This window comes from Prionailurus bengalensis, chromosome A2 (genome assembly GCF_016509475.1).
Source record: "Prionailurus bengalensis isolate Pbe53 chromosome A2, Fcat_Pben_1.1_paternal_pri, whole genome shotgun sequence".
Taxonomy (NCBI): domain Eukaryota; kingdom Metazoa; phylum Chordata; class Mammalia; order Carnivora; family Felidae; genus Prionailurus; species Prionailurus bengalensis.
In genome coordinates this window covers 77803723-77826787 of record NC_057348.1, presented here as the reverse complement: position 1 = coordinate 77826787, position 23065 = coordinate 77803723, and the positions used below count along the sequence as shown (strand labels likewise).

At 39.8% G+C, this 23065-nt stretch overlaps 1 long non-coding RNA gene and 1 other non-coding gene across 2 annotated transcripts in view; both read left to right on the top strand.

Moving 5' to 3' along the window:
• The window catches only part of LOC122487763, a 91481-nt gene that overhangs the window by 38764 nt on the left and 29652 nt on the right, over positions 1–23065 (top strand). The window lies entirely within an intron of this gene.
• Positions 4855–4963, top strand: LOC122488794. Its single transcript, XR_006298718.1, has one exon. It is a non-coding gene; the product is annotated as a U6 spliceosomal RNA (small nuclear RNA).

Below are 23065 nucleotides of genomic sequence, written 5' to 3'. Positions count from 1 at the left end.
GCTCATTATACTGTTTTCTTTACCCTTGAATATGTTTGAGATTTTTCGTAAGTAGTAGCTTTAAAAGAAAAAGTTCTGATAGCATGCAAAGCCCATCAAGGTTACTGCACTAATCAGAGTTGGCTAAGTCACAGAGACGTCATGTGTTAAATCGACCGGGAAGGCCAGCTAGGAAGCAACATGACCATAGCATGGTGGTGTTAAGCAATAAGGTGTGCTGCCCAAAGTGGGAACTGACCCAGAACCTGAGCAGCCTGCCAGGACTGTGCTGTACCCTTGGACCCTGAACAACGGGGCCTCTCCTCTTTCAGGTTGCTTCATGGCTTCTCTCTCAGTTGTGTAGGACCCCAGAGAGAAGCAGGAGCAGATACTTCTGTTTCTTGCGAGGCAAGTAAAAAATGGAAATCAGTCTCCATGTCTTCTCTGGGAGGACAGCAGCAGGTGGTGGCAGGGGTAGGGTCTATGGTGATCAGGAAATTGGAAGTGTTTCCATTTCATATCATACTGGCATATCCCCCCACCCGCCATTAAAAATCCTTTGTTAGTTACCATCTTAAATTCACACCTTCCAATTTTATCCCTCTCTTTTTTACCCTCAGTGGGACACTTTTTTTCCTAGTCATATTAATTTCTTTGCCTTGACCCTGATTTGCTTACTTCTTCCCCCACAAGAAACAAAACAGTCAACCTGGGATGCCTTTACACAGACTTTGCCAATGAGTCCTCACCTCTCAAAATATAGCTCAAAAACCAGCTCAGAGGAACCCCAGGGCAAACTGGTCCTGATCTAAGGACAAAGATAAATAGGTAATTAAAGAAAACCCTCAGCACAAAAGGAGTCTAAATAGAACAGCATACCCCTAGGGTAAAGTGAACTAACACTAGGGAGGAGGGAAACTTTTGATGTCTCATTAGAACCCTTGGAGAGGAGTGCTTGGCTGGCTCAGTCCGTAGAGCAGGAAACTCTTGATCTCAGGGGTTATAAATTCAAACCCCATGCTGGGTGTAGAGATTACTTAAAAACAAAATTTTAAACATGGAGAGACTGAAGAGGACTGACTTGTATCCTTACATTGAAAGGAATAATCAGAAAACCAGAATCTTGAAAATATGATTACCAAAGTTAATTTTGACATTCCACCAAAATCTAAAAAATAGAAGCAGCCAAGGACTGAATTAGTAATCTGGAAGATAAGTTGAAAAAAGAAATCTTCTAAAACTTAGATATGTGATGTAAAAATAGGGAAAAAGTTCGAGAAGGAGGCTGAGAAAAGATCTTAGCAGTGTACCCTCTATATCCTCCAACTGGAATCTCAGAAGGATGAAAAGAACACAGAGGACATAATCAAAACAGAGAAATGATTTGGGTCTTCAGATTGAAAGGGTCCATCTAGATACATACTGGTGAAATTTCTGTCCTACAAGGATAAGAAGAATATCCTTCAAGTTCTCAGAGCAAACACAAGCTTGCCTATGAAGGGACTCAAGTCGAACTGGATCAAGTTCCCATTAGCAACACTGGATTTTGAAAGACCATGCAGTGGGGAGTTCTACATTCTGGGGGAAATATTTGAACATTCAAATATATTTGAAAATACAGCCCAGCTAGATTAAGCATACATATTTTCAGATGCAGGCAGGGACTCAGAAAGATTGTCTTCGAAATACTTTTTCTAGAAGAGTTACTCACAACTGTACTAGAGCCAAACAGAAGCAGAACCCAAGAAAGAGGAAAAGATAGGATCCAAGAGACCAATCTAGAAGGACAATGATGAGAGAAATCCTAGGACGGTGACAGTTGTTCCACACGCGTAGACCGTGGGGAGTCCAAATCGGAAGGGGAAGTCAGAGGGCTCCATGGAAACAGTCTTCAGGAAGAAAGGGTAACACTGCACAGATCTTGTGTTTAGGATCTAGAAGTGTCACTATAGCTGGCTATCAATAACATGGTGGTGTAAAGTCTCTTTTTTCCAACAAGAAAAAGAATGGCCACTGAATAGTTTGGGAAATAGAATAAAACACTCTACAAGAAAGTCCTGGTCTAAATATGAAGCAAATTAGATTTTGAGCAGTTGGTGTGAAAGAAATAGTGATGGGCTCTGAATTAAATATGTTTGAATTTGTAATGAGTACTGGGCACAAACATTTCTCTGTGTTGAATGTGTTGTTTTTTATTCTTGAAAGTGGTTTGCCATTTTTATAGCGTATTATTCTTTACGGATCAGATTTTCCCTAATAGTTCTTTTGAAGAATCACCCAGAGGGCAAACTTAGATATAAAATTTTGTTCTCATTTTCTCTTTTGGTTTCTCCCTCAAAAAATAAAGGAATATGATTTTGTTGTTTTTAACATAGCAAAGGTGACTTTGGATTTTGACTGGACAGTCCTCTAAACCTCGAAATTGGGGAGCAAACTGGGGTGTCTGTGTGGCTCAGTTGGTTGAGCGTCTGACTTTGGCTCGGGTCATGATCTCATGGTTCATGGGTTTAAGCCCCACATCGGGCTCTGTGCTGACAGCTCAGAGCCTGGAGCCTGCTTCAGGTTCTGTGTCTCCCTCTCTCTCTCTGCCCCTCCCCTGCTTGTGCTCTTTCTGTCTCTCAAAAATAAATACACTTAAAAAAATAAAAAATAAATTTGGGAACAAACTTATGGTCATTAAGAAGCATAAACTTTAAATAATATTCACTGATGGCTGCCTGCGTGGCCCAGTCAGTTAAGTGTCCAACTCTTGGTTTCAGCTCAGGTCATGATCTCTCATGGTTTTGTGAGTTCAAGACCTGCATTGGGCTCTGTGCTGACAGTGTGGAGCCTGCTTGGGATTTTCTCTCTGTCCCCCTCTGTCTGCCACTCCCCTGCTTTCACTGTCTTGGTCTCTCCCAAAATAAATAAATAAGCTTAAAAAATATATCCACTGACCCTAATATCTAAGCCTCCTAATTTTGTAACTTACTTGAAGAGTTCCTTAGTAACTAACAGGTCTTGTTTGAAGAACTATATACATAAAATTCAGCTCCTTTAGTTTCACTTCACCTTTTTTCCCTGCTAAAGTAAGTAAAATTAAATGGAATAAGTTTTTTTTTTTTAATTTTTAAATTTTATTTATTCTTTAAATATATGATATTTATTGTCAGATTGGTTTCCATACAGCACCCAGTGCTCATCCCAACAGGTGCCCTCCTCAATACCCATCACCCACCCTCTCCTCCCTCCCGCCCCCCATCAGCCCTCAGTTTGTTCTCAGTTTTTCAGAGTCTCTTATGCTTTGGCTCTCTCCCACTCTAACCTCTTTTTTTTTTTTCCTTCCTCTCCCCTATGGGTTCCTGTTAAGTTTCTCAGGATCCACATAAGAGTGAAAACATATGGTATCTGTCTTTCTCTGTATGGCTTATTTCACTTAGCATCACACTCTCCAGTTCCATCCACGTTGCTACAAAGGGCCATATTTCATTCTTTCTCATTGCCACGTAGTACTCCATTGTGTATATAAACCACAATTTCTTTACCTAAATGGAATAAGTTTTAAAGAACTATATACAACAGTTATCTCTGTATTGTGGGATTGGAAGGATTCGAATATATGTATGATTTTCCTACCAAGAATATGTTTTGCTGTTACAATAACAACACCCCAAAATATTTAACAAGAAAAATGATTTATACTGAAACTGCCTTAGCAGGAAGTCCTTCTTCATGCCCCACATGACCCTAATCATTACTGTCACTCTTGCAAGCGCACCTTTTTACCGATGGCAGGTATAACTTTGCACATTGATTTCCCCTGCCTCTAAGGTTTTCGGTTTCTCAAGGAGCAGGCCTGGATATCTACACCATTTCCATTCTCCTGATGGGCTCAGCCCGGCCTCAAGCTGCCCCCACCGGGTCCGAGAGAGATGCTTGGCTTGCACCCTAGGCTGTCTCCCATTGACCCTGTGAGGGTGAGGGAGAAGGGTGGGCAACAGATTCAGGCTCACGCAAGCATGGTAATGGAAGCCACACTGCAACAGCTTCAAGCTCTTTGCACACATCGTTAGCCTTTCAAAATCACATAGAGTATAGATTAGAAGCCTGAATGCTTACTTATGTATCGAATCAGCACAATAAGCAAATAATCAAATGGCAGGAGCAGGCCAAACTCAGAGCCTCTTCCCACAAGTAGCATTTGTGGGGACAAAGCATGTTTTGGAGAAGCAGAGCAGCTCAGGTGTTTGTAGGGATTTGGGGAAGGGTCACCGCCGAGTGAGAGGGCAGTGAACACAGGAAACTCTCAAATGCCGGTGTTCTCATGGAAAAGCCTTTCATGGAAAACAGAAATTCACACTGAATTGATCTCCTCCCCTTAAAGCACCGACACTTCTCCCTGCCATGCTTTCTTGCAGGTGGTGAAAACCTCCAGAGGAGAGAGAGTAGGAGGAAGGAAAGGAGAAAATGGAGGTAGGGCCTGGGAGCTTGAGATGAGGAGGACAAAGTTCCGAGACGCAGGCAGTACTTGGCACGGACAGTGAGTCATGCAGGGCAGAGCAGATCAGAGTTGCTAACTTGCTGTTTGAAGGGCTAAGAAACTTCACAGTGATTCCATTTTAAATTAGGCTGTTTGTGAGTCTCCTGTTTCCTTGCTCAATCCCCTTCCTCCCTGGGGATTGGTTGGGGCAGAGGATAAAGATAGGATCCAAGCCAGGCCCTTTTATGTTTATTTCTCCTTCCTCTTTCTCATGACTTTGAACAGGCACATCTATTGCTAGGATGCTCCGGTTCATTACTAAGCAGCAGGCAACAGGTCACAGAAGGAAGGAAAGAAAGAAAACGGGGAGAGAGGCCAAGAATGAGAAAACCAGTGACTTAAACACTTGGCCCCCTGTGCTCACTTGGCCAGCACATGGACTAAAATTGGAACAATGCAGAGAAGATTAGCATGTCCCCTGGTGCAAGGACAACACACAAACTCATGGAGATTCTCATATTTTTTCAGAGATGATGAACAAGTTCTGGAGGTAGATAGTGGTGGATGGTTATACAGCAACCTGAATGCACTTAATGTTACTAAACTGGACACTTAAAAATAGCTAAATGGTAAATCTTATGTTATATATGACCACAATTTATAAAAAGCAAACGCCCTAACAGTTGAGTAAAGAGATGGCATACGGACAAGTCAAGTAAAAGTCATGCAATTATGTTAATAAGTTATAAAAAAAAAAAGTAATCTAAGAACACAAATGCAAGCCCTCAGTCATTGTGCATGCCACAGTATCAGCATGGAGTAGTGGCTCTATAGAGTTGGCTCTCACCTGGCTCAAAGTCTAATGCTGCCACTTAATAGTTGTATGACCTTGGACCAGACATCTAACATCCTTGAGTCTGTTTCTTATTTGGAAAATTGAAATGACATTGGATTCACAGACATATTGAGAGAGTTAAGATATTATAGGCAAGGCATTTCTTATTTGGAAAATTGAAATGACATTGGATTCACAGACATATTGAGAGAGTTAAGATATTATAGACAAGGCATTTAGCATAGTAAGTGGCTCCTACTCATCATTCACTAAATGTGTTTCCTTTCCCTTTCTGCACGTGGAAGGTTGCAAAGGCAATGTGTTGTGGGACACAGAAACTAACTTGAAAGATGGTAAGGTTAAAATTTAAAAATGAAAAAATATGGAAATAGTATTTAAGCAGTGGTTCTTGAGAGAGGCAGGCCAGGTGTAGCAAGGATCCTCTAAATTGCTGAAAAAAGAGCTAAGACTTGTTATTAGAGTTATTAGCTGTTGTAACCAAGTAGCCCCCCCCCCCCCCGCCCTCCAATACAGCAGCTTAAACAAGATGGAAGCTTATTTGTGTCTATTTCATAATCCAGAGGTAAACTGTCTAAGGCTGGCAGAACAGCTATGTCATTCTCAATGCACAGGATTTCCATCGTTGGATCCAAAGTGGTTGCTTTAGATCCTGACATCTTCCAGGTAATGGGAAGTGCAGAAAGGGCCAGTGGCCACATCTACCCTTTGTTTTAAGGGCATGACATAGAAATGGCACACTTCATTTTTCCACCCACACCCCAATGACCAAATCCTTTCTATAAAGAATGCTGGGGTCAGTAAACTCCAGTGGGAGTCCTGTTAAAGAGGAGGAGTTTGGATGTTGCTCTAGACTTAGCCACCTCAGCCACACGCCTCATTATATTTTCTCTAGTTTGCAACCACAGGACAGGCTTTCAAAACAACAAAGCTAACACATTCCCCAAAATGGAAGCATAATTTCTTGGTTATTAATTTATTCAGTAAATATTTATAGACTACTTGCTATATGCTTGGTACTATTCAAAACATCATAAATACAGCAGACTGCAAAACAGATGAAGTTCCTGATTTCATTAAGCTAAATTCAGGGGCACCTGGCTGGCTCTGTTGGTAGAGCATGTGACTCTTAATCTCAGGGTCATGCATTGAAGCCTCATGTTAGACATGGAGCCTACTTAAAAAGCAAAACAAAACCAAAAAAAGTCATTAAACTAAATTCAATAGGGGGAGAAGGTAAACAAATACTGGAAAAAAAAAACATTAGATACCAGTAAGTGCAAAGATGAAAATTAACATAACAAGCAACTAGATGGGGTGGTTAGGGATGCCCTCGCTGGGGAAATGATGTATAAGCTGAGCCACTTGAAGAACAGGAAACAGAATATGCCAGGAATGGGGAACTGCAGGTGCAAAGGTCCTGATGGCGGAAAGAATCTGGGAGGGTTTGTGGTACAGAAGGACCCTTGTGGCTGGATTTAGCAGGAGTGGGAGAGAGGAGGACATAAGATTAGAAAGGAAGGCAGGAGCAGTTTGTTCTTTGGCATTTCCCAGCACTGAGGACAGTTGTGCACAGGCTAGGTACCCAACGAGTGTTTGATAAATGAATAAGCTAACAGAGAAAGATCTGAGGCTGTTGACAGCTACCCTCTAATTCATAGCTTGCCTCTGCTTTACTTCAGCAAAGAGTAGGATTGGCCTTTGTTCATCCTACACACATCTCTCAGCTCCTATCTCTCAGAATCTTCTTATCTTTGTAGTTGATCCCAGAGTCTTTGGTAGCCTAATGTCCTCTCATAAAAAATGGAGTTAGAGAAGGAATCTGGGAAGGGGACCGGTATCTGAGTAAAACATGGTATCTCCTCCTTGGTTTTCTCTGCTCTTTGCTAAATAGCTCAAGTTCTCTCTTAATTGTTCTCCATGTAGTTTTCCAGATCTGGAACCAGCCTGATAACCTGATGCTCAGAAGTGTCAAGTTTGGAGAGGCAGTGTAATTAGTGGAGTGCTATTAAGGCTTTGACCTTTGCGCCAGACTTCCTGGATTTGCATCCCAATTTGGCCTGTTTATGTCTGGGGTACCCTGAGTAAAGTACTAAATCTCTCTGGCCATCAGTTTACTTATCTATTAAATGGGAGTTAATAGTGATTTCTGACCACAATACCAAGAGCTCTGAAATTTTTGAAAATATGAAGTATAGTTAACAATAGTATATTAGTTTCAGGTGTACAACATAGTGACTCAACGTTATGAAATGCTCACCACATGTAGTTACCATCAGTCACCATACAAATTTTTACAGTGTTATTGACTGTATTTCTTATGCTGTAATTTTCATCCCCATGACTTATTTTATAACTGGAAATTTGTACCTCTTAATTCCTTTCGCCTATTTTGCCCATTAACCCACTCTGCTCTCCACTGGCAAGCATCAGTTTGTTCTGTTTTTTTTTTTTTTTTTTTTTTTATGAGTCTATTTCTAGCTTGTTAGTTCATTTGTTTTGTTTCTTAGATCCCACAAATTAGTAAAATCATATGGTATTTGTCTTTTCCTGTCTGACTTATTTCACTTAGTATTATACTCTCTATGTCCATACATGTTGTTGCAAATGGCCAGATTTCATTCTTTTAAATGCTGAGTAATATTCCATTGTGTATATGTACCACATCTTTTTTATCCATTCATCTATCAGTGGACACTTGGGTTACCTCCATATCTTGGCTCTTGTAAATAATGCTGCAATAAAAATAGGAAACATACACCTGTTTGAGTTAGTGTTTTCATTTTCTTTGGGTAGCTCACTGTGGGTAGCAAGGAAATTTTCACAATATTTATTCTTTCAATCCATAAGCATGGTGTGTCTTTCTATTTGTTTTTGTCATCTTCAGTCTCTTTAATCAGTGTCTTACAATTTTCGTAGTACTGGTGTGTTACCTCCTTGGTTAAATTTATTCTGAGGTATATTATTTTTGATGCATTATAAATGGGATTGTTTTCTAAATATCTCTTTCTGCTACTTTGCTGTAAGTGTATAAAAACATAGTAGATTTCTGTACATTAATTTCATTTCTTGCAACTTTATGAAATTCATTTATTCTAATAGATTTTTTTTGGTGGGGTCTTTAGGGTTTTCTATGTAAAATATTATGTCATTTGCAAATAGTGATGGTTTCCTTCTTCCTTATCAATTTGGATGCCTTTTGTTTCTTTTTCTTATCTGATTGATATGGCTAGGACTTCCAGTACTATGTTAAATAAAGGTGGCAAGAGTGGACATTCTTGTTTTGTTCCTGATCTTAAAGAAAAAGCTTTCAGCCTCTCACCATTGAATATAATATTAGTTGTGGACTTGTCATAGATAACTTTTATTATGTTAACATATATTTTTTCAACTCTGTTGAGTTTTTACATGGATATTGAATTTTGTCAAATGCCTTTTCTGCATCTATTGAGATGATCATGATTTTTATCCTTCATTTCGTTAATGTAATGTATCATGTTGATTGATTTGTGGATGATTCAGGTTGAACCATTCTTGCATCCTTGGGATAAATCCTACTTGATGGTGGTGAATGATCGTTCTCTCTTTTTTTAAGTTTATTTTTTGAGAAAGAGAGTGGGGGAGGAGCAGAGAGAGAGGGAGAGAGAGAGAATCCAAAGCAGGCTCCACGCTGACAACTTGGAGGCCGATGTGGGGTTCCATCCCATGAACCGTGAGGTCATGACCTGAGCCGAAATCAAGAGCCAGACACTCAACTGACTGAGCCACCCAGGTGTTCTAAATGATTCTTTTAATGTACTGTTGAATTTGGTTTTCTAATATTTCATTGAAGGTTTTTGTGTCTATGCTCATCAGGGATATTGGCCTCTAATTTTTTAAAATTTTTTTGTAGTGTCTTTGTCTGGTTTTGTTATCAGAATAGTGCTGGCCTCGTGGAATATATTTAGAATCTTTCCTTTCTCTTCTATTTTTTGTAATAGTTTGAGAAGAATAGGTATTAACTCTTATTTAAATGTTTAGTTGATTTTACCTGTAAAGTAATCTGGTCCTGGACTTTGTGTATTGAGAATTTTTTGATTACTGATTCAACTTGTTACTAGTGATAGGTCTCTTCAGATTTTCTATTTCTTCCTGATTCAGTCTTAGAAGATTGTATATTTCTAGGAATATCTATGTCTTCTAGGTTGTCTGATTTGTTGGCATATAATTTTTTCTAGCAATCTCTTCTAATCCTTTGTATTTTTGTGGTGTAGGTTGTAACTTCTCTTTCATTCCAATTTTGAGTTTTCTATTTTTTTTTCTTTATGAACGTGACTAAAGGTTTATCATTGTTGTTTATTATTTCAAAGAACCAGCTCTTGGTTTCATTGGTCTTTTCTACTTTTCATTGGTCTCTTTATTAGTCTCTTATTTAGACTTTATTTCATTTATTTATTTTCTGATCTTTGTTATTTCCTTTGTTCTAACTTTGGCCTTTATTCTTCTTTTTCTAGTTTTTTTTTTTTTTTTAAATTTTTTTTTTCAACTTTTATTTATTTTTGGGACAGAAAGAGACAGAGCATGAACGGGGGAGGGGCAGAGAGAGAGGGAGACACAGAATCAGAAACAGGCTCCAGTCTCTGAGCCATCAGCCCAGAGCCCGACGCGGGGCTCGAACTCACAGACCGCGAGATCGTGACCTGGCTGAAGTCGGACGCCCAACCGACTGCGCCACCCAGGCGCCCCTTTTTCTAGTTTTTTAGGTGTAAGGTAATGTAGTTTATTCTGTATTTTTTTGTTAGCCTGTATTGCTATTAACTTTCTTCTGAGAACTGTTTTTGCTGCCTCCCAAATATTTTGAACTGTTGTATTTCCGTTTTCATTTGTTTCCAGTTATTTTTTTTAAATTTCCTCTTTGATGTCTTCATTGACCCATTGGTTGTTTAGTATCATGTTTAGCCTCCATGTGTTTTTATATTTTTTCCATTTTTTTTTTCTTGTAGTTGATTTCTAGTTTCATACTGATGCAGTCAGAAAGATGCTTGATATGGTTTTAGTCGTCTTAAAGTTTTTGAGAGTTATTTTGTGGCCTAACATATGATCTATCTTGAAAAGAATGTGTATTCTGTTTTTGGATGGAGTGTTTGTGTGTGTGTGTGTGTGTGTGTGTGTGTATACACACACATACATATATATACATACACATACATACGTATATACATGTTAAAATATACATGTGTATATATACACACACACATATATATGTTAAAACTATCTCGTCTATTGTGCTGTCAGAGCCACCGCTTCCTTGTTGATTTTCTTTCTGGATGATCTATCTGTTGATGTAGGTGGAGTGTTAAAGTACCCTACTATTATTGTATTGGTATCAAATTTTCCCTTTGTGTCTGTTAATATTTGCTTTATGTAATTAGATGCTCCAACGTTGGGTGCATAGATATTTACAATTGCCATATCCTTTATTAGATTGATCCCTTGATCATTATGTAGTGCCCTTCTTTGTCTCTTGCTGCAGTCTTTAAAGTCTATTTTGTCTGATATAAGTATTACTATCCTGGTGTGTGTGTGTGTGTGTGTGTGTGTGTGCACTTCCATTTGTATGGTATATGTTTTTTGTCCCTTCACTTCCAATCTACATATATCTTTAGGTCTGAAGTAAGTCTCTTGTAGGCAGTGTACAGATGGGTCTTGTTTTTGGTTGTTGTTGTTTTAATCTATTCAGTCGCCTACATCTTTTGGAGCATTTAGGCTATTTACATTTAAAGTAATTATTCATAGGTATTATTGTCATTTTGTTAATTGTTTTCTAGTTGTTTTTTGTGGTTCTTTTCTGTTTATTTCTTCTTATCTTGCTTCCTTATGGTTTTATAGCTTTCTTTAGTGTTATGCTTGGAGTCCTTTCTCTTTATATTTTGTGTATTTGTTACAGGTTTCTGGTTTGTGGTTACCATGAGGTTCATAGTTAACATCCTAAATATATAGCAGTTTAAACTTAATGGTTAGTTAAATTCAAACAAATTCTAGAATCACTACATTTTTACTCTTCTCCCTACATGTTTTATGTATATGATGTCATATTTTACATCTGTTTCTTTTATGAATCCCTTAACTCATTTTCTTTTCCTATGTGGAAAGTTTCACAGTATGGTACTATAAACATATTTTCTCTTCCTTATGGTCTTAATAACATTTTCTTTTCTATAGCTTTCCTTATTGTAAGAATACAGTATATATATGTACGACATACAAAATGTGTGTTATTTGATTGTTTATGTTATTGGTAAGGTTTCTGATTCATAGTAGGCTATTAGTAGTTAAATTTTGGGGAGTAAAAAGTTATATGTATAGGATGTCAGTGCCCCTAATCTCTTCATTAAGAGTCAACTGTAATTGATTTTACTATTTTGGTCTTTTAACCTTCATACTAGTTTTATAAATGATTGATCTACTACTTTTGCTCTATGTTTGCCTTTGCCAATGCAGTTTTATTTCATTTCATAATTTTCTTCTAGTTATGGCCTTTTCTTTTCCACTTAAAGAAGTCCCTTTGATATTTGTTGTAAGGCTGTGTAGTGGTGAAGAATTCCTTTAACTTTTGTTTGGGAAACTATCTCTCCTTTGGTTCTGAATGATAACCTTGCCAGGTGGAGAGAGTATTCTTGGCTTTGAGATTTTTCCTTTTAGCACTTTGAATATGTCATGCCACTCTCTCTGTTTTATAAAGTTTCTACTGAAAAATCAGCCGATAGTCTTATGGAGTTTTCCTTGTATATTACTAGTTGCTTTTGATGCTTTTTAAGATTCTCTCTTTATCTTTAATTTTTGCCATTTTAATCATTTTGTGTCTTATTGTAGACCTCTTGGAGTTCATCATGTTTGGGGTTCTCTATACTTCTTGGACCTGAATGTCTATTTCCTTCCTCAGGTTAGGGAAGTTTTCAGCTATTATTTCTTCAAACACATTTTTTACCCTTTTCTCATCTCCTTTAAGACCCTATGATGTAAATGTTAGACTCTTGATGTCCCAGAGTTCCCCTTCATATATCTCTTTTTTTTTTTTACTGGTGTTCAGTTTGAGTGCTTTCTGTTACCCTATCTTCCAGATTACTGATCTGTTCTTCTAGATCCTCTAATCTGCTATTGATTATCTATAGCATATTTTTAATTTCAGTTGTTTTTCAGCTCTGATTAGTTTTTTTCATATATTCTATCTCTTTGTTGAAGTTCTCACTGAGTTCTTCCACTCTTCTCTCAAGTCTGGTGAGTATCTTTAAGATTTTGAACTCTTTCTCAGGTTGATTATTTATCTCTATTCTGTTCTTTTTCTGAAGTTTTGTCTTGTTCTTTCATTTGGAGCATAATCCTCTGTCTCCTCATTTTGTTTGATTTTCTGTTTTACTGAATTAATAAGCAAAACATCCACCTTTCCCAGTCTTGAAGGAGTGGACTTGTGTAGGAACATCCCTTGTACAGACTGCATGCGCCTGTTAGCTTCAGCTGGCTGGCTGGCACTGGAGCAGGTGCAGGCCAGGAGTCCCAGGACACTCTGCGCTAGGGCCAGCCTGTTGGGATGGCTCGAGCTGAAATGGGCACAGGCCAGGTGTTCCCAGGGTGCTGTGCACTGGGGCTGCCCTGGTGGGTTATCTGGAGTGGGAATAGGCCAGGGCTTTTCATACAGGTGGCACCATGGTAGGATGGCTGAGGCTAGAGTGAGTGTGTGTGTGGGGGTCACGGTGGGGGATTGCTGGAGCTGGTGTGGGCTAGCGGCTGGCCTCACTGAAGTGGCAGACCAGCTAGAGCACCCAGACCCTGCTCCTGTCTGTGCTATCAAAGTGGAGGGGAAATGTAAACAGTGGTGATTGCTGGTACCTCTGACCCCAGAGAGACTTCCAGCAGTTACCTCACCATTTAGCCCATGCTCTAGGATTAGTAAATGGGTTTCCTTCACATGTATGCCAGTTGCCCTTTAAACAGCTGGGTTTTGTTGTTGTTTTGTTTTATTTTTGTTTTTGTTTTGCCGTACCCCAGGGCAGTCAAATCTGCACGTGGGCCCCTCAGTGCTATCCACCCCCTGCAGTTTGTAGCTTCAAGAGTAGGGTCCCGGCTCTGTCTCTGCTGTTCCCTATGTGATCCCTCTGTTCTTTGGTATGCAGAAGCTGTTCAGTCAATCCTCAGTTTCTTTAGGTGGTACTGCTCTATATATAGGTATAGATTCTATATGTAGGAGGTGACTTTGGGTTTTTTCTACTCCACCAACTTGGACTCTTCTCCCTGAAACTAAGGTTTTTACTAAATCACTTGAGGACAGAATCTTGCTTGAAGTTGATGTGAACCTATTTGGCAGGAAAACTTGATATAAAACTATTTGTTTAACCCAGTTAAAAAAATATTTGTGCATTTTGCTACAGAAATATTAACATGTTTGGTTAGGGAACAGCCCCAGACCCTGTTGGGGGCAGTGTGTAATTTATGATGTATGGGTCATACTTTTTAAAATTTTTTAAATTCCGAGTTCCAAAAACATTGGTCCTCAGAAATTTCAGATAAGGGATTGTGACCTATTACCCTTCTGAACACATGGCAGCTAGTGGTGCCTGGGTGGCTCAGTGGGTTAAGCATCCAACCTCAGGTCATGATCTCATGGTTCGTGGGTTCGAGCCCCATGTCAGGCTCTGTGCTCAGAGCCTGGAGCCTGCTTCAGATTCGGTGTCTTCCTCTCTCTGTGCTCCTCCCCCACTCATGCTCTGTGTCTCTCAAAATTGAATAAATGTTAAAAAAAAAAACCAACATGGCAGCTAGAATGAATGCAGGACTTTGGTTGGGGTCAGTGTACCAGTTCAAAGTAAAATAGTGGTGATCAGAGTGTCCGGATGTCATCAAGTCATCCTAGAAACTCAAATTTTAGCCTCATGAGCAAGGTGATAAAATGTGGCTTGAAAGACACAGGTAAATTTGCACAGCTTCCTGGGAGGTGCTTTTGGGGGAGTCCCATGGTGTTCTGCTCTTGGCCATTGCCCAACCAGTGGTTTCATAGATGATTTCTGGTAAATGAGGACTTTTGGTAGTAAGGAACAGAAGTCTACATGAGCTAGCCCAAGCCAGAGCATTCTCAAGAAACTCAAGGTAAAGGGGCAGCTGGCTCTTAGGGATGTTATGGAACCAGGAGTTAAAGCCCTGTGGAGATTTAAGGATTCTCTCACTCTCTTTTTTCCCTGCTTCTCTGTAAGTCTAGTTTATCCATATGTCTGGCTGAAGAGAATTTTTCTCTACTTTCCAATCCACTTGGCAGAAAATGACCATTGCCAACAGGTCCTGTGTTGTATCTCCTCCATTTGCAAGCACAGCCTGATTGAGGCTTAATGTATCAGTTCGAATTCCAAATTCCTCAGGAGGGGACATCATCTGGTCCAATAGGCTAAGGGGGTGTTGTGATTCACAGGGACAGGGGTCCTTTGTCTACACATGGCTCTTCCCTCGGTGACTTTGTAGATGAAGAGGGGAAGGACAGCTCCTGGTAAAGTGTGTCAAGGTTGGAAAATGGAAGGGTTGGACAGACTCCATCCCCTGCAAAAAAAATGGGTTTATATATGTATTGTCCTAGTAAACTTGGGCTACTATAATAAATACTATAGCCTGGGTGGCTTAAGCACCAAATATTTTTTTCTCACAGTTCTGGAAGCTGAAAGTGTAAGAGCAGGATGGCAGCATGGTTGGGTTCTGCTATAAGTCTGTTTCCTGGTTTGTTAGCCTACTTCTCACTGTGTCTTCACAAGACAGATCTTTTTTACTCTTAAAAGTGTATTAATCAGGGGCGCCTGGGTGGCTCAGTCGGTTGAGCGTCCGACTTTGGCTCAGGTCATGATCTCACAGTCTGTGAGTTCGACCCCGCATTGGGCTCTGTGCTGATGGCTCAGAGCCTGGAACCTGCTTCAGATTCTGTGTCTCCCTCTCTCTCTGCCCCTTCCCTGCTCATGTTCTGTCTCTCTCTGTCTCAAAAATAAATGAAAACATTAAGAAAAAACACTTTTTTAAAAGTGTATTAATCTTAAAAAGGGTATTAATCTCATCATGAGAGCCCCACTGTCATGACCTCATCTAACCCTAATGACCTCCCGAAAGCCCTTCTTCAAATACCATCATATCACACAGTGGATTGGACTTCAACATAATGAATTTTGGGGTGTACAAACATTCAGTCCATAGCATGTGTATATATGTAATATTTAAGTATCTACTTAAAAGTCATGGCAAGGATAGTTATTTACTTTTGGATCCATATCCTCCTTGAAGCCTAGAAATGTACAAAGTGACTGGGCAGGTAAGTCAGGCTATAAGCAGAGAAAACTCTGATTCTATACTTTGAAAGAAAACAGGCCACACATTCACCGTCACTGCCATGTCTGTCTGCACCAAGCTGAAAATGGCCGTTTAGAAAAAGGCAAGGTGAGAAGCTAATCATTTCAGCAAATTCTATCTAGTTATTGTTGGGGTAGGAGTAGTGTGCAAGTAGGCATAAGAAGGAAGATAGGCCAGCAGCCCCAAACCCTACCTAGTTTCCGTCCACAGTCCTGTGTCTGTCTGAGCATCTGAACCAAGGACTTCCGTGGTGCCCTTTTGTACAGGTGATCCAAGATCCTTCCTTGCCCATCAACTCCATGGAGCTCTAGGCCACTTTATTTTTTTCCCAATATATGCAGTTTATTGTCAACTTGGTTTCCATACAACACCCAGTGCTCATCTCAAAAGGTGCCCTCCTCAATACCCATCACCCACCCTCTCCTCCCTCCCACCCCCCATCAACCCTCAGTTTGTTCTCAATTTTTAAGAGTCTCTTATGCTTTGGCTGTCTCCCACTCTAACCTTTTTTTTTTTCCTTCCCCTCCCCCATGGGTTTCTGTTAAGTTTCTCAGGATCCACATAAGAGTGAACACATATGGTATCTGTCTTTCTCTGTGTGGCTTATTTCACTTAGCATAACACTCTCCAGTTTCTAGGCCACTTTAAATGCAGCTCTGCCTCATTCCTCCTCCTGAGAGACCAAACCCAGAGAAACTGTCTCAGGAGACATTAAGAGAAAGAGTCCCTTTCCTTTGCTCCTTCAGTCTGAATTGGTAGACAAAGCCATGCCTTATTCACCAGAGTTTTACTTAATTGTTGTCCCTTTAAATGTGCCATTATTGGGCACTCAGCATGTTTACTGGGTGGGACAGAAATCAAGGGTCTGCTCGAGGCAGCCCCCTTTATGAAGTTATTTTCCTCTTGTGCTTTTTGAGAACTTTTGGAGAGGAAACCAACCCACATGCCCTCTGACTTGGGAGGACCAGCCACTTCAAAAGTCCAAGCCTCTACTCTCCTTTGATCTATAAGGCTGGGGATAAATTGCTCAGTGCTGTCTTTTCTTATAGATGTGGAGGAGGTGAAGAACATGCCTCCTTCCTTGAACATTTACCTGGGGATCAGAAAGTTTATTCTCAGTTGAATTCTGTGAGATCCTAGAAAATATATGTTGTAGTCACTGTCCCCCTGCCCCCCCCCCCCCCCCCCCCCCCACACCCCTGGGCATTTGAGCTAGTGTGAAATCCTTTCCTTTCCAGCCCTCTCAGTTCCCTGGTCTGACCATCTGGGCAAGATTACAGAGGAAGGTGGGGAAGGACCAGCAGTATAATATGTCTGCAGACAGCAGGTGCATCTAGTCCTCCTAGCAGTGGCCTTCCTGATGCAGCTCTTGGTCATATTCCCTAGGGAATAAGATGACACCCCCACCCCTCCACCAACTGCCACGCTGCTGAGATAATGAACACCAGTCTCTGGTATCATACTTAAGATGAGCGCACTCAGCGTACAGTTATTCGAGAGCCGTGTTTGCAGTTTGGGAACAATCAAGTCTTGGTGGGAAGAGCTGTGGCCTGGAACTTAGGTTGCCTGGGTTAGGACACCTAGTTATGGTTTTGGTTTTTCCACTGTGAGGACTTGGGCAATCTGCTCACTCTTCCTGACTTCTGATGTTCTTGTCTGTAAAATGAGAGTTGTACTCAATGACCTCTGTGACTATTTCCTGCTCTGATTTGACTTTGAGCTTCATAATTGTAGAGCACTTCAGAACTTTACTTAGAAAGTGTGTGTCTGGAAAAGGTGAAACTCAGAATAGCCAGTTATATTGTCAATTTTCTAGGGCTACTTTAACAAAATACCACCCACCGGCTCTGGCTTAAACAGAAATTTGCAGTCTTAGAGTTCTAGAGGCTAGAAGTCCAAGATCAAGCTGAGTGCAGGTTTGGTTCCTCCTGGAAATAGGCCAGCTTTGAAGGAAAATCTGTTCCCTGACTCTCTCCTAGCTTCTGGTGGTTGACTAGCAATCTTTGGGGTTTCTTGGCTTGTAGATATATCACCCCGGTCTCTGCCTTCATCACTACATAGCATTTTCCCTCTGTGCCTATTTGTCTCTGTGTCTAAATTACCCTTTTTAATAAAGACACAGTCTGTTTGGATTAGGACCAACCCTAATGATCTTACTTTAACTTGGTTACCTCTGTAAAGACCTTATTTCCAAAGAAGGTCACATTTTGAGGTAATGGGAGTTAGGGTTTCAACATACCTTTTTTGGAGGACACAATTCAAACAGCACATAACACCAGTTGTAATGCTTGGTTAAATATATCTGCTTGGAAGAGGTAAAGAAATGGACTAAAAACAGGTTTTTGAATTTTTTTCAATTAGGTGATCCCTTTCTCTTATTTTTGCCAGATACTTGGGGCTGAGTTTGTTAGGTGTTATCAGGTTTAAGATGTGGTGTCCCTTCAAAGAGTTTTCAGGAAAACTTCCTCTTTTTCTTTTCTCTACCTACTTGTTCCCTGCATTCTTTTGTGTCTTCAGTTCCAATTGTGTTAATCCTTACTCAATTCCCCTCCATTCTTCCTACCTGCATCTTAGAAAATAAAGAAAAATCTATTCTTTATTCTCTAGATCATTGTCCAGAGTGAAAAAGCAGCCATCATTGTCACTGAATCATTACTTCCACTTTTCACAGGCTCTTTCCTTTCTCCCCACTTTTCCAGGGGCTCAGAAATTTTGGGATTAGAAAGGACCAGAGATGTTTTCTGAGTCCACACATGGCTTGTGTCTCCTTGGATGGCCTGCATTTTTAGACCATCTCTAACATGATTATCTCTCTATATCTGAGGCATATGATTGATGACTGTAAGCATTAGATGTATCTTTGTTTGATCAAGTTAAAGTCCATTTCCCCATTCTATCACCAGTGAGCTCTCTAGTGCATGACAGAGAAAAGCCATTTCATCTTCCATGGGAAGCCCAAGGAAGCTACACAGCTTTGGACTCGTGTTAACACTTGAGAGGCTGATGTCTCTGGTTCCAGTAGTTATTGAATCTGTCAACTTCAAGGACTGCAACTAATTAGTTGAGATAACTTGGGCAGGTGATAGAACCTCTTTTAACATCAAAATCCACATCCTTGAACTGGGTTATAACAAGATTTGAACTTCAAGGGCTTGCTTTTTCCATTTGTAGCTTAGTTTTAATGAATCTCAGTCTGTACGTCTATAGAAAGACCATAGTACTTGATTTCTGCCATAGGATTGCTTGGAAATCAAATATGATGATGTTTGTCAGACTGATTTGAGGCCTATTAATGCTGCTACCATTATTGAGGGCTTTATGGGAGGTCCTCTTTCTAGATTGGATGAAGACAGGAGGTGAGTAAAAAACTTGGTACAGGTCACCCTGAGCTTCTAGGAAGTGGTTGGGGACAGAATGTGTGGGAAAGCCAGGAGTGTTATTCAGAGTTATTTTCCAATTAGTGACCCAAGTTCTGATTTTTGGCTGGCTTCTGGAGCTGTCTGGGAAATGGCCAAGTTCATTTGCAAGGTCAAATCAGGGAGAAGTGCATTTATTGTTTTGGAAGAACTTAAGCAAAATACAGGAGAGATAGGCATCCTTTTGATCCCCTCCCTCATCCAAATCAAGAACTAGCTTCTTTTGATTTCAGAAACTTAAAAAGCATGGAAAAGAATTATCTTGTAAAGGATCACAGGACAAGAAAATGACAGACATTTGTTTCTTCCTGGCCTTCCCTCTTTCTCATATATCTCTTCTGGCATTAACCAGGACAGAACTCTGTAGGGACGGGTTACGGCGCAGTTATCAATGGAACTGGAATGGGTTCTTCCTCACAGATGTGGTCGAGAGGCTCCCACTGGACAGCACTCATGGTCCCCGGGTCCTTTTCAGAGAACCACTGGGCATTCTGTTTCATCCTTGGCGCCTGCAAGGTGAGTTGTAGCTGTTCTGGGCCTCTTGTTGCCTTGCTCTAGTATCTAAGAGAGCATTTAGTGGTCCTTTCAGCCCCTCTAAGGATGAGAGACAAGGGAGGTTGTTTTCAGGAGCCCGAGGGCTTCCATCTGCCATGCTTACACATGAGTGATTTTAATAACCAGAGAATCACATCAGGAGCAAATTGGAGTCAGTCTTAAATTATTTATCAGGGTCAGCTTTTTGTTTACTCTCTTATTCAAGATAAAGAGACTATTGCTCTGATAGTATTATTAAACAACTTAATGAATTTTCAGTGTTCGTTCTGTGCCTTTCTGGTATCCTAATCATTGTTAGTTTTTGTTTGGGATCTGACCTTGGTATAAGAGATCTATAAAATTTACCCAGATCCTTGTTACTGCTAAGTGTAATCAACTGAAAAATTGCTATGTTGCATTGGTGAAATCATCTGGTGGTGGTATGAGTGTATATTTAGCAATGACAGAAATAAAGACTTTGAAACTTTATCATTAAAAGAAACCTTTGTTGCTTAAAAAAAGCAAAATATAAAATACACATAATTTTTAAAAAGTTAAAGTGTCTGTATTAGAGCTTTTCTGTTTATCAGAGTTACCATTGTAGGTCCCTGGTGTGGTCTTTCAAAATCTAGTTTTTGTAAAAAGTCTACTGGTGGCTCTGATAGGCTCCATTCTACAAAATAGTCATTTATATTTTTAAATTTAAACCCTGCCAGCACAAGTGCATCAAAATGTGATATCAGTTGTTATCAGTAACCCAATTATTTTTAATTTTATTTATAAACATAAGCTGCACTTATTTAGTGCATACTTTAAAAAAGTTTACACTAATTTACAAAATCTGAGCTACGGTATTCTCCTGTTCACAAAGTAATTTTTCATACATCCTTTGTTAAGCTTTTGTTTCTTTCATTAGTCTTTAATCCTCTTATAGCTAAAAAGAAAGAAAAACAGACTCAGGCAGTAATTTGAGAAAAATCCCTTAAATGGCCATGCACACATATTTTCATGTATACATCTGTGTTAGTCTGGTTTTTTTGAGTCACCATATCAGAATCCACCTCAAATGAGCTCAAGCAGAAAAGTGAATTTATTGTAATAAAATTGTAAAGTGAATTTAACTGCGAAGTCCAGGGATACAGTTACCTCTACTTGATTCAGAAGTTTCATCCATCACTCCAGCTTTCTTCATAATCTGAGCCTCCTTTCCTCTCACTGTAAATACGCTTCCTCAGTGTGACTAACAGCAGTGGCCACCAGCCACCTGAGACTTACAAACCCATAGCTAAAGCACTCTAATAGAAAGACCTTTCTCTTAATATCTGCATACAAACTCCAGGAAAGACTCCATTCATTGTCTCCTGCTTGAGTCACATCTCACTGCTGTGATGGTGCCCAGGGATTGACAGCATCACGTAGAACACGTGGAATGGGGAGGAACCTCTAGACAAAAGGCACAGTTGCTTATATGACAGGATTGCTAAGCTTTTATGTAAAGGGCCAGGTGGTAACTGTATTAGGCTTTATGGGCTGCATACAATCTCTGCTATGTATTATTTTTCTTCTCCTACTAAGCTTTCTTAGTACCATGCTGAGGAAAAAGTACTGGAATGAATAAAAATTGAGCAGAAAAGGACAATAGGGGAAAAGGAAACAGAATGGAGAAAAATGGGCAAGGGTATATAGAAACATATTTTGGAAAGTATTAAGGCCATATTGTCACAAAACGACAAAATAGAAGGGCCTCTAGAGATGTGAAGCTAGAAAAAGTATTATTGGCTATCCATCCTTTGCAAAAGTAAAAGGAAAATTCATTTCACTTAATTATGAGTAACAGGAAAAGATCACGGTCAAAGTCCATCCAAAATCCTTCTAAGAAAAAATATAATAAGGAGCACAATAACATTCCTTCAGACAGTGAAAGCACATAAAAAGGACATGCTCACAAAAGAGATGAAAACTCTAATCTAGTATTTAAAACAAGCTAAAATAAGAAAGTGATAAAAGTATGAAAGGACAATATGAATTAAAGGTAGAGACTTAAAAAGCCAATAGGAATTCCTGATTATAGAGGTGACAGAGCTACTTCAGACAAGAATTAGAAATTAAAAAAAATATTTTAGAAATGAAGAATAAACTATATTGAATTTAAGATCATAAAACACATACCTTTTAAAAAATATTAAAAGGAAATTTTTTAAAATAAAAAATGGAGATAGGATCTGAAGAAAATAGTCTATGGCAAGACAAAAATATCAGTTCAAATGATATGAAAAGGCCTGATTTGTTCTTTGGGGCTAGAGCTCCTTTGAGCAAAGGTAGTAGAACTAAAAGACAGTCTTTCTCTTAAGCATCAATTATCATCTCTAATGTGTGTTGGTCTATTAAAGTGAAAGTGTTGAGTACAATCTCTCTCTCTCTCTCTCTCTCTCTCTGATTATTCTACATATCCATATATATTTTTTCTGTATATCTGTACATATCTGCACTCTTTCTACATATCCTTAAACCAATAGATATAGAAGAGTTTTTAAAAGTGAGATTGAAGGGGCACCTGGGTGGCTCAGTCATTTGAGCACCTGACTCTTGATTTTAGCTCAGGTCATGATCTCATGGTTCGTGAGATAGAGCCTTACAGGGCCTTACAGCTCTGTGCTGACAGTGTGGAGCCTGCTTGGGATTCTCTCTCTCCCTCCCTCTCTGCCCCTCCACCACTCATGCACGTATGCTCGCTCTCTCTCTCTCTCTCTCTCAAAATAAATAAATAAAGATTTTAAAACATGAGATTGGATCAGAATATATGCCAAATTGGCAACTGGACAGTTCAATTACAGTCTGAAGAAGGACATGTTCCAACCAAAGGAATTTGCCTTGTATCTATTAGGCTGAGCCCCCGTTACCACAATATGAGTGCAGGGTGCTTCTCCAAGTACACAGCCTGGGCAAGTTGCTCTCAGTTTCCCATGGTACTGATGCAGTTTGAAGTGTTGGGGTTTGGAGTCAACGGCCAAGAAAGAATTACTGGGATGTGTTTGTTGCAAAAAGGTGGTTTTATCAAAGCCCAGGGACAGGAACCGTGGGCAGAAAGAGCTGTCTTATAAATGTGAGGGGTGACAAATTATATACTATGGATTTGGGGGGAGGGTTAAGGAAAAAGGGAGGATTCCAGAAGGACTTTCATAGGCTAAAGAGGACTCTCAAGTTACTGGAGGCCTTGCTATTGTTGAGCTAAAGTTATTTTTCCCTCTAGTAAGGCGTTGACATTAAGACCAGACAGTTGGGAGTTTCTTGGAGGAATGTTTTAGAGATTGCCTTTCTTGTAAATCATTAAGACAGTTGCAAACTGCTGGAGCCTCCTGTCCTGCATGACTGCGATCTCTATCAGCTAATCATTGGTTTTTCTCTTTCCTTTGTTCTTGGACAGCACCCCACCTGGAGGGGGGGGCATTAGCTTGCCTTTGACTCCCTCCT